Source organism: Triticum dicoccoides, chromosome 5A (genome assembly GCF_002162155.2).
Source record: "Triticum dicoccoides isolate Atlit2015 ecotype Zavitan chromosome 5A, WEW_v2.0, whole genome shotgun sequence".
In the NCBI taxonomy this organism is placed as follows: Eukaryota; Viridiplantae; Streptophyta; class Magnoliopsida; order Poales; family Poaceae; genus Triticum; species Triticum dicoccoides.
This window is the reverse complement of record NC_041388.1, coordinates 74,446,173-74,455,503: the sequence shown is the minus strand read 5'-3', so window position 1 is coordinate 74,455,503 and position 9,331 is coordinate 74,446,173. Positions and strand designations below refer to the sequence as shown.

Sequence of the window (9,331 nt, the reverse complement as noted above, 5' to 3'; positions counted from 1 at the left end):
CAGGGGGCTCCCTGCGGCCGCGGCCCTCGGCCCCGCCTCCCTCCCCTTCCCCCCGCCGTCGCCGGCGAGCTCCGTCGGGCAAAGCCCGGGGGGCGCGGCGGCGGCGGGGCCCTCCTTCCCCGTCCACTTGGGGGCGCCGGCGCGGGGCGGCTCCTTCAAGCGGCGGCGCTAGACGTCCGCGGGATCCAGCGGCGCGGTGGCTGTTTCGCGGGGCGGCGGGGTGATCTGCTGGTGGCGGCGCTCCGGCGGCCCTCGTTCTGCGCGCGGGGCGGCTGCGGTGCTCCCGTCTCGGGAGGTGGTGCGCGACCGGTCTCTTGCCGGATCCGGCAGGATCTGGCATTGGGGACCGGCCGGCGGCGCCTGGCTCCGGTGGTGCGTGCCCGGCGGCTCCGGCGCTTGGAGCTCGCCGGGCGACGCGGGTAGGGCAGCGGCTGGGCGTGGCCGCTGCTCCGGCCGTGGGCGGCGGCAGGGGTAGGTCTCGATGGTGGCCTACAGGTGTCGTGGCGGCTTCACGGTGGCTCGATGGATCTGCCCGCGGCAACGGCCGGCTTCTCTGGCGTCGGTTTGTCTGCGTTCGGGCCGTCTCGACCTTCACCCCATCTCCTCGTCACCCGGGCGCTGCCCCCATCAATGGGCTGGTCCTTTCCCAGTTGCGGTCCACCGCTCATCTCGCGCCAGATGCCGCAGGACCGAGCTCGTCTTGCGCACGATGCAGCAGGACCGAGCTCGTCTCGCGCACGGTGCAGCAGGACTGACCTCGTCCCCCTCTCGGTGTTGCAGGACCGAGCTCGTCTCGCGCTTGGGGCAGCAGGATGGGTCGGTGGATGCCAGTTCCGGCCGACCCTTTGGGTCTCTACGCTGGGGGTTGCCCAGGGGCGCGAAAGGTGGGACCTTTCCGCTCATCCCTTTCGTTGGGGTGCGGCGGGTCTCGGGTGAGGTGGTGTCGAGATCTTGGATGCTGGGGCGGCGGCCCTGGTGGTGGTTGCGCGGTGCTCTTGGGCAGAGCCCGTGCCTTGGTGCTGCCCGGTCACCATGGTCGTGTGGGCGGCGTGGTTGCCGGGGTGTGGCGTTCGGTGGCGATGAATATTGGCTGAGGTGAAAACTTGCTCTATCTTCAGACGGACCGGCGGCGGCGAAGATCGTTCCCTTCTTGAAGGCGTCGTCACGGCTCTGATTGCCCGTCATGCGGCTCCGGGGAAAACTCTGATCCTTGGATCGGACGGTGGCGGCGCTCCGGCGTCGTACCCTTCCTGAAGGCGCCGCCTTGGAGCGTATGGTTCGTCATATGTAGCTTCATCTCTTCGGGGCGGTAGTGCTAGAAGTGGTGTTGCCGTGCTCAGTGCCTATGTATCCTGTCCTGGGTGTGTGCGTGTGTTGCGGTGGCGTAGCGTGTGTTTGTACTGAATGCTTGTGGTTTGATGCTTTATATATAAAGCGGGGCGAAAGCCTTTTTCGATATTTTTTTTTTCTCATTGCTCCTGTCATGATCAATGTTGTACAGCTGAAGATGTCACATCTTCAAAACATATTCAGGAACCCAGGGGTTCAGGTGTTCTTCAGGGATCTTCTGAATCTTGTTACATTTTAGAAATGGGCTGTAAACTGACTAGTGCCCAGAGGGCAAGAGTCGACACATTTGTCAAGGAAAGCCAGACTGGAATTGAATTTTATGTCACAGCAATGAACGAGAAAACTCTGTCTGATGGATATCTGGTACGTTTACAGAATCACAATATCTTCTAGAGCGACGACTCAGATAGCGTTTGTTACACCATTCTTCAATTATTTTGAATGAACACTAGAATATTTGTGTTGATACACTAGTGCTCTGCAACTTATGGTGTTGACATAATTCACCAGCTAGTTCATTCATTTGTAACAGGTCATCTGCAAGGACTATGCTGTCAAACACCTTCCGCATCAAGACCAGATGATCAAACTCTGTCATCCTCAGAATAGCAAAACATGGGATGCCAATTTGGCGGTTATCAGTGATGGCGCATGCACCCTTTCATGCATCCTTACTGCTGGTTGGCTGGGCTTCGTACGCGACAACAACTTGCGGGAAGGCGATATCTGCGCATTCGAAGTGTCAAAGAACGACAGTAGAGTGATGATAACAGTCCATCCACTTAAAGAAAGCGGTCACTCAGAGTATGTCATAACAGGACACGCCAAACCAGCTAGCCAGCACAAGAAGAAATGGACTCACCCAGGATATGTGGTTGCAAGAAGCATCAAACTGACTCGCAAGCAGAAGAGAAAAATTGAAGAGAGAATCCAGGCCATTCAGCCTGAAATCAAAATATTTGTGTCAGTCTTGCAGAGAAGCAGCTACAGGCTTACAGCCTGGTAAGTTCTGCTCGATCCATGCAGTTTCCTCTTTCTAGATAATGGACTCAAGTCATTTTGACAACTTACCATCCTGCCTTGTGAATGTGCAACGAACAAACTCAGTACATTGAACAGGGATACGCTGACTGCCATCTTCCACGTGAGGACCAGACAATGAGGCTTCGACTGCCCGGGAAGAACGACACTTGGAAAGCCAAGCTCTATGTAGGTGACAAAGTCCATGGAAAATTTAATGCACTGCGCAGAGGCTGGAAGAAATTCGTAAAAGACAATAAGCTGCAAGAAGGGGACATGTGCCTGTTTGAGCTGCTGAAGAACAAGGAGGAGCTCACCATGAATGAACGAGAAGGGGACATGAACATATGTTTTTCTAGTAACCATTGGCCCCCGCGTCGCCTAGGGTAGGCGACCCGGGCGGCAGCCCCCAACCGCGCCGCCGCCGGGCCCCCCTTCTCCAGCTAATCCCCTCGCCGCTGCCGGAGGCCACAACCGGGCGAAGCCCGCGTCGTGGCGGCGGCGGCGGGGTCTTCCCCCCGTGGCGCGGTTCTCCTCTCCCGCGGGGCCCGCGGCTGGCGGCCCGCCTGCGGCTCGGATCCATGGCAGCGGCCATGGCTGGTGGCACGCGGCGCTGCTTGGCGGCGGGCGGCGCCGGCGTGGTCAGGTGGGCCACTTCCCTGGCTATGTGGATGGCGGGGAGGTGGTGGGCTTCGGCTACGGCGGCGGTTCCTCGCTGGATGTTGGTGGCCATGGTGATGTTCGTCCTCGACCCCGATCTACTCCGATCTGCAGCGGATCCGGCCCTTGGTGGCTTCGGTCACCGTTCTTGGGTGCTGGCCTTGCAGATCCGGTGGCTGGAAGGGTTCCAGGGGAATCTCTTGGCCGGCGTGGCGGCCACTCCGATGGCAGTGCCTTTGGGTGTTGCTTCCCTTGTTGGAGGCTTCGGAGAGGATCTCCTTCCTTCCACCCCTCCCAGGAGCTCAGGTGAAAACCTCAGACTCCCCCTGTTCCAAGCGACGACGACACCACGGTGGCGTGCTCCTTCCTGAAGGCGTTGCTCGGGGGCTGCTCAAGCGGCGGTGGAAGTGGCGGCGGTTCGGTGTCGACACATGCATTCTGGTCAGCTTCATCTTGGAGGTTGCGGCGACGTAGGCAACGCTCGTCTGGTGGAGCTACTGCCGATGGTCGAGGCATCGTTGGCAGTCTGCGCCATCAGGTTCGGGGTGCTCAGGGGGAAACCCCAGATCTGGGTCTTCCGGATCGGATGATGATGGCGTTCTATCGCTTTCCCTTCTGGGGGCATCGTCTTGGAGCAAGTGCTGACTGGAGGGATGGTGGAGCGGTGTTTCATCCCAAACTTTGATGGCGGCGGAGATCGATGGCATGGCGCTGTGGAGACTCGGCGTCCGACGTGCGGAGATGGGCTTGCGCAGGAGGAGGTTGCTATCTGGCGTCATGGTGACGTCGATGGCAGAGTGGCCAGACAAGGTAGAAGCCTCAATATGATCTGAAGACCTGTGGAAGATGGCGGCGACGACACACGAGTGCGTTTGACCGGATTGTGCCCCAGACCCGGTATGTGGCTCGGCTGGGGCTTCCGAATGAGTTTCGGCTTCTGGCTTTTGATGTTAGGCTTAAGTGAGTGGTTTGAGTAGTGGCCCAGCTAGCACCCCTTCATCATTTTGGATAGGAGTAGCGGCATATGTTGGCAAGATGGTGGATTCAGGCACATTGTTGTAATACTTTATAAGGCCCCTCCCAATGCTCCACTTTGTACAGGTGTTAAGGTTGTCAACTAAGCAAAAAATATGATGTCGCATGCTAGTTAAGAAGAGAGAGAGTAGTATGGTGACCCAGGAAGAAACGGTGCTAAGCACGTGTACCTAGGTGGAAGCATAATTCTGAGTCTACAACGAATTAAATGCACAAAGTTTAGCACCCAAAAGCTTAGCACCTTTGCATTGTGAACTTGAGTTGCTAAGGCATTTAATATGATTAGCACCTCATCTAAGCACTTTTGCATTGGAGGAAGTCTAAGGTCCTCGAAAATAATCAATAAAGTAGCCGTATGCATCTCCCAGATGCAGAGGACGGGGGTCATCCTCCTTTTCTAAAAAAAATGAATGTCGACATAATTAAAGCATAGCTGGCTGGTGTCGCCTGTCATGGCGTCGACGCCATTCTTTTGGTGATCCGTAATCTAGTGACGCCACTCTTTTGGTGATCCGTAATCTAGTACCTTTTCTGTCAGAAATCCACAAGCTTTTGGTTCCCCCATCTCCCATTCTCGCAAGAAACCCTGTCGATGTCGATGCGACAGGTTTCAGTTTGGTTTCAGCTCCTGCGAGCATATCTATGTTTTGTTTTGAAACTATTGGTCAATTAAGACTGGTTTGATGTTTCTGTTGGCTTGTAAATTGGCTAAAACATGGTGGGCATTGTTACATCAGCCTTACAGCCACCTTCTCTTGCAATGCTATACCTCTCTATGCATATGTTATCCTTCAAGAAGGTTCTGAGATGAAATTATTGTGCTATAAACTCAGCACTGTACCCAGGATGCATTCTCGCGACGTATGTTCGAAATGGAGCACGGCTTCGTCGACTCCCTCGTTGCCAGGAGCCCCGTCCTGGAGATCCTCAACGTCGTCGGATACTTGGGTGGCTTGCGTTTACGTCTCATCAGCAAGAGGCTCCGGTGCGTGCAAATCTGTGTGATCAAATTCTCGAATTCATTGAATTTCAGCTCGGGATAAAGCCGGGCAGCGGAAGTGCCATGCTCACGGGTGTGAAGATTCTGAGTTTGAATGTGTGTTTCGGTGTTCGAAATGATGTTAAGATGGTGCCTACCTTCCTCAAATGCTTTCCCAACACCGAGAGACTGCATATTGTGGTATGTGTCACCAATCCATGATCGGCTTATATTTGTATGGATTTCTCGCCTGTTGTTGCGATGGGCTTTGAGATGTGTTTATATGTGATGGCTCTTTATATGTGGTTGCGGAGAGACTACATATTAATGATTGATTGCATACTTCAAGTCAGTCATTGTGATAGCTCTTTATATGATCTTTTTTGTTTGGTGCACTGTAATGTATGATGCGTGACATATGTGACTAGTTATAGGTTAAACTCCATGCCTTGCCATTTATTCTCAGCCACCATCTGGTCTTCTCGACAATCTACATAGGTAGACTATACCATACAGATAGAATTATTAAGGGTTTCATGCTGATCAGTTTATGCTGACACTTGGTAAGAATGTTTTCTTGTGGCACAATGATTACTATTCCGATACCTTGATTTGTGGTGCTTTGCTTTTTTATGTATGTCCAAATTTTCTTGTTCTATTGTTTCTCACTGTGTTAATAGGAGTTACTGTAATAGATGCTATATTAAAGCTTATATTTTTGAAAGGTAAACATAGTAAACTTGCACATTAAGTACAGTTTCCTGAGGCTTTCTGGTATTGGTACTACCATAATCGCTATATTGATGCTAGTAAACTAATTTGACCATATTAGGATCTTAGGAATTTATCTCCTAGTAATTTGTATTAATTTGCTGTCCATGAATCATCTTGTTTTTCTCTCTCTGCACTACTAGGCTTTTTTTTCAATTTGACTACTAGGCTATTTAGTACTCTCTCCATTCTAAAATAGATGACTCAACTTTGTACTAAAGTTAGTATAAAGTTGAGTCATCTATTTTGGAACGGAGGGACTAGTTACAGTACATTCTGCTAGTTGCTGAAAAAGGCTTCCGCCCCACTTTATATATAAAGCAATGATCAAACACGGCCAGGTACAAACGCGCGCTAGTCCGTCCGAGGAAGGATTAGGTTTTCACCCCGGCCAACACTCACCGCCACCGAACGCCACACCCCGGCGACCACGTTGCCCACACGGACATGGCCACCGGGCAGCACCAAACCGCGAGCTCTGCCCATGAGCACCACGGTACCACCCCCAGGGTCGCCGCCCCAGAATCCAAGACCTTCATACCACCTCACCCGAGACTTGGCGCTACCCCAACCAAAGACACGAGCGGAAATGACTCGCCTTTCGCATCCCTGGGCGGCCCCCAGTGCCGTGACCCAACAAGCCGGCCAAAATTGGCCTCCATTGACCCGTCCTGCTGCACCGGGTGCGAGACGAGCTCGGTCCTGCCGCCGGGCGCGAGATGAGCATAGTGCTGCTGCCGGGCGCGAGACAAGCTCGGTCCTGCTGCCGGGCACAAGACAAGGTCAGTCCTGCTACTGGGGGTGAGACGAGCTCGATCCTGTAGCATGGGGCGCGAGACAAGCGATGGACCGCAACTGGGATCGAACCGACCCTTCGACGGAGTGAGCGCCTGGACGATGGGGGAAGGGGCCGAAGGCCGACGCAGACCGCCTACAGACGGGCCGACGCCAAAAAAACCAGCCGCCGCCGCAACCGATCTGCCACCACCACAACACCAGCGTGTCCACGCCCTGGCTAGATCCGCCCAGAGCCCCGCCACCATGCCCGGAGCAACAGAGACACTAGCCGCATCACCACCACCTCATCAAGGCCGGCGGCCACCGCTGCCAACACCAACCCTCACCATCCACCGGATCTGGGCAGGGAATCCCAGATCCTCAGCCCCCGCCACCCACCACCATCCAGAACAGGGCAGGGGGCTAGATCCGCCACCAACCCGCACCGGAGCCCCGAGCTGCGCCCGCGCCGGAGGGAGGGAAGGAGGCGGCGCCAGCGACCGAAGGACGCCGGGAGGGAGAGAAGGAGCCAAGGAAGGGCCGGCCCGACGCCCAGCGCCACCAGGCAGAGGGGAGCGCCCCGCGGAGCCCCCAACTGCGTGCAGGAGAGAGCCGCCTCGCCGCCGCCAATGCTACACGGCCTTTGGCCGGCGACGCCCCAAGCGGCAGCGAGGAAGGGGGTTGAGGCGTGGGGGCGGAGGGGGCGGCGCTAGGGTTTCCTCCCGGGGGCGCCCGCGGGAGCGCCTCGAGGAGGCAGGGGAAGGTACTTTCATGCATTGAAGCATAGAGTTGTCATTAAGGGTCCTAGTTGTCACATCTCCTACAAATCTGATCCCGCATTTAGGTGTACATTCAGCTGTTATTTTGACTTGCTGTGTAATGCAACCTTGAAACGTTCCATTGCTGGTTGTGATTTGGTGATGATATATTCATATATTGCTCGTCTGCATCAGTTGATCAACTGCAAACCTTAATGTCTCTTTTTAGGCCTTCTCTAGCTATAGTGAAAAATCCCTTGTTCTGGATGCTTATTTCTAAAGACATAATGCGCGACGTGTGAAGAGCAGTTTGCAATAAGAGTAATGCCATAGTTGTTGCAGTTTGATTTGCCATGTTGCATTCGAATTTATGGCGATTATTGCCGGCCAAGTTCTAAAAGTTGTTAAATTTTTGGATTTTTTACTTTGTTTCGAGAGTTTATTTGAATCTTGTTTTTTTCCTCAGAAAATAACGCCTCATTGCCAACTGTTATTCTTTTTTTTGAGCATCAGTACAGACACAAGCGCTCATACCGTAGGCGCCTCGTCGTCAACGGGCGCATCGCCGGAAATTCTGAAATAAATCTAGAAATAATGCGAGCACCAGGATTTAAACCCTGGTGGGTTGGGGATACCACTGTCCACTTAACCAACTCAACCACAGGTTGATTCGCGCCAACTGTTATACTTGGGCATCATAAAACCATACAGAGAATGAGTGAAGTGATGGGAGAGTCGCATGATGTCTTCTAACCTGTAGATTCGGTCCATAGTCAAGTGAAATACAAATAACTGAAAATTAAGAGAAACGAGACTTGGCTCAAGGAGTGCTAAATATTTTCAGATCATAGAAATAAGAGGGAAAATGGCGAACACAAATGAGAAAAAAATACAAAACATAAAAGAAAAAAAGAAAACACATGTTGACATCACCTGACTTAGAATTATAAGTAGGCAGAGTTAGAGCGATCACTTGATTTTTCAGATCGTGTGCTTGCAGTGGACTGAGATCATAAAGTTAGGACGCCACTAACTGCCACACGTGTGGCATATACGATATGCACCCACATACCATGTGTGGTGTGAGTAGGAGGCAGCCCACACGGGTTGTATATGGGCGGACATTGGAATTGCCCACATGTGTGGGCGCGGCTACTTCGTGTCACACGCCCAACAAGTACTATTCATCTTCACCCCGTGCGTGTGGCACGAAGCAAAAAAATGCCCACACGTTCTGACGCAGCTACGTTAGGTACCCCGCGGGATGACTATTTAGTTGCCATCCTGGTTGGCAGATGTAGTTATCCGGGATGGCAAGTGTAGTTGTAAAAGCATGGCAACTTTATCTGTTTTGGTTAATTATAGTTGCCATGTCTAATTTATGATAGTTCCGGCATGTAATCAAACCATAGTTGCCGTGTGTGATTAACTACTTGCCATATATGGTCAAAACAGTAGTTGCCATGTGTGTTTACCTAGCTGTCACGTGTGGTCCAACCATAGTTGACATGTATTGTTAATCACAATTGTCATGTGTGTTTATCTGGTTGCCACGTACGCGCAACTGTAGTTGCCGTGTAGCAAAGAATCACAGTTGCCATGTGTGTGTACCGAGTTGCCACGTTCGCGTAACTGCAGTTGCCGTGTAGCAGAGAATCACAGTTGCCGTGTGTGTGTGCCGAGTTGCCACGTTCGCGTAACTGCAGTTGCCGTCCACAACATATGAGTGTCATGTGGGCGAAAAGCAGTTCGCCCACACGCGCATGACCTAGGTGATGGCTGTGTGGGCAGAAACTAGTTCGTCCACACAACGCAGCTGGCAAACAGCATGGTGCGGGCGTGTGGGCAAACTTTCCAACGCCCACACACCAGCCCCATCCTACGTGGCATAAAAAATCAACCTTTTTGTGCCAACATTCGTGCAAAAGGCACTGGACGACGATCCAGGCATGTGGGCGAGTTGGGAAACGTCCACATGTGT

The 9,331-nt window shown here is 53.1% G+C and overlaps 1 pseudogene; it reads left to right on the top strand.

The window, feature by feature from the left end:
• The window catches only part of LOC119299219, a 5,277-nt pseudogene extending 2,517 nt beyond the window's left edge, over positions 1-2,760 (top strand).
• The last annotated feature ends 6,571 nt before the right edge of the window (positions 2,761-9,331 follow it).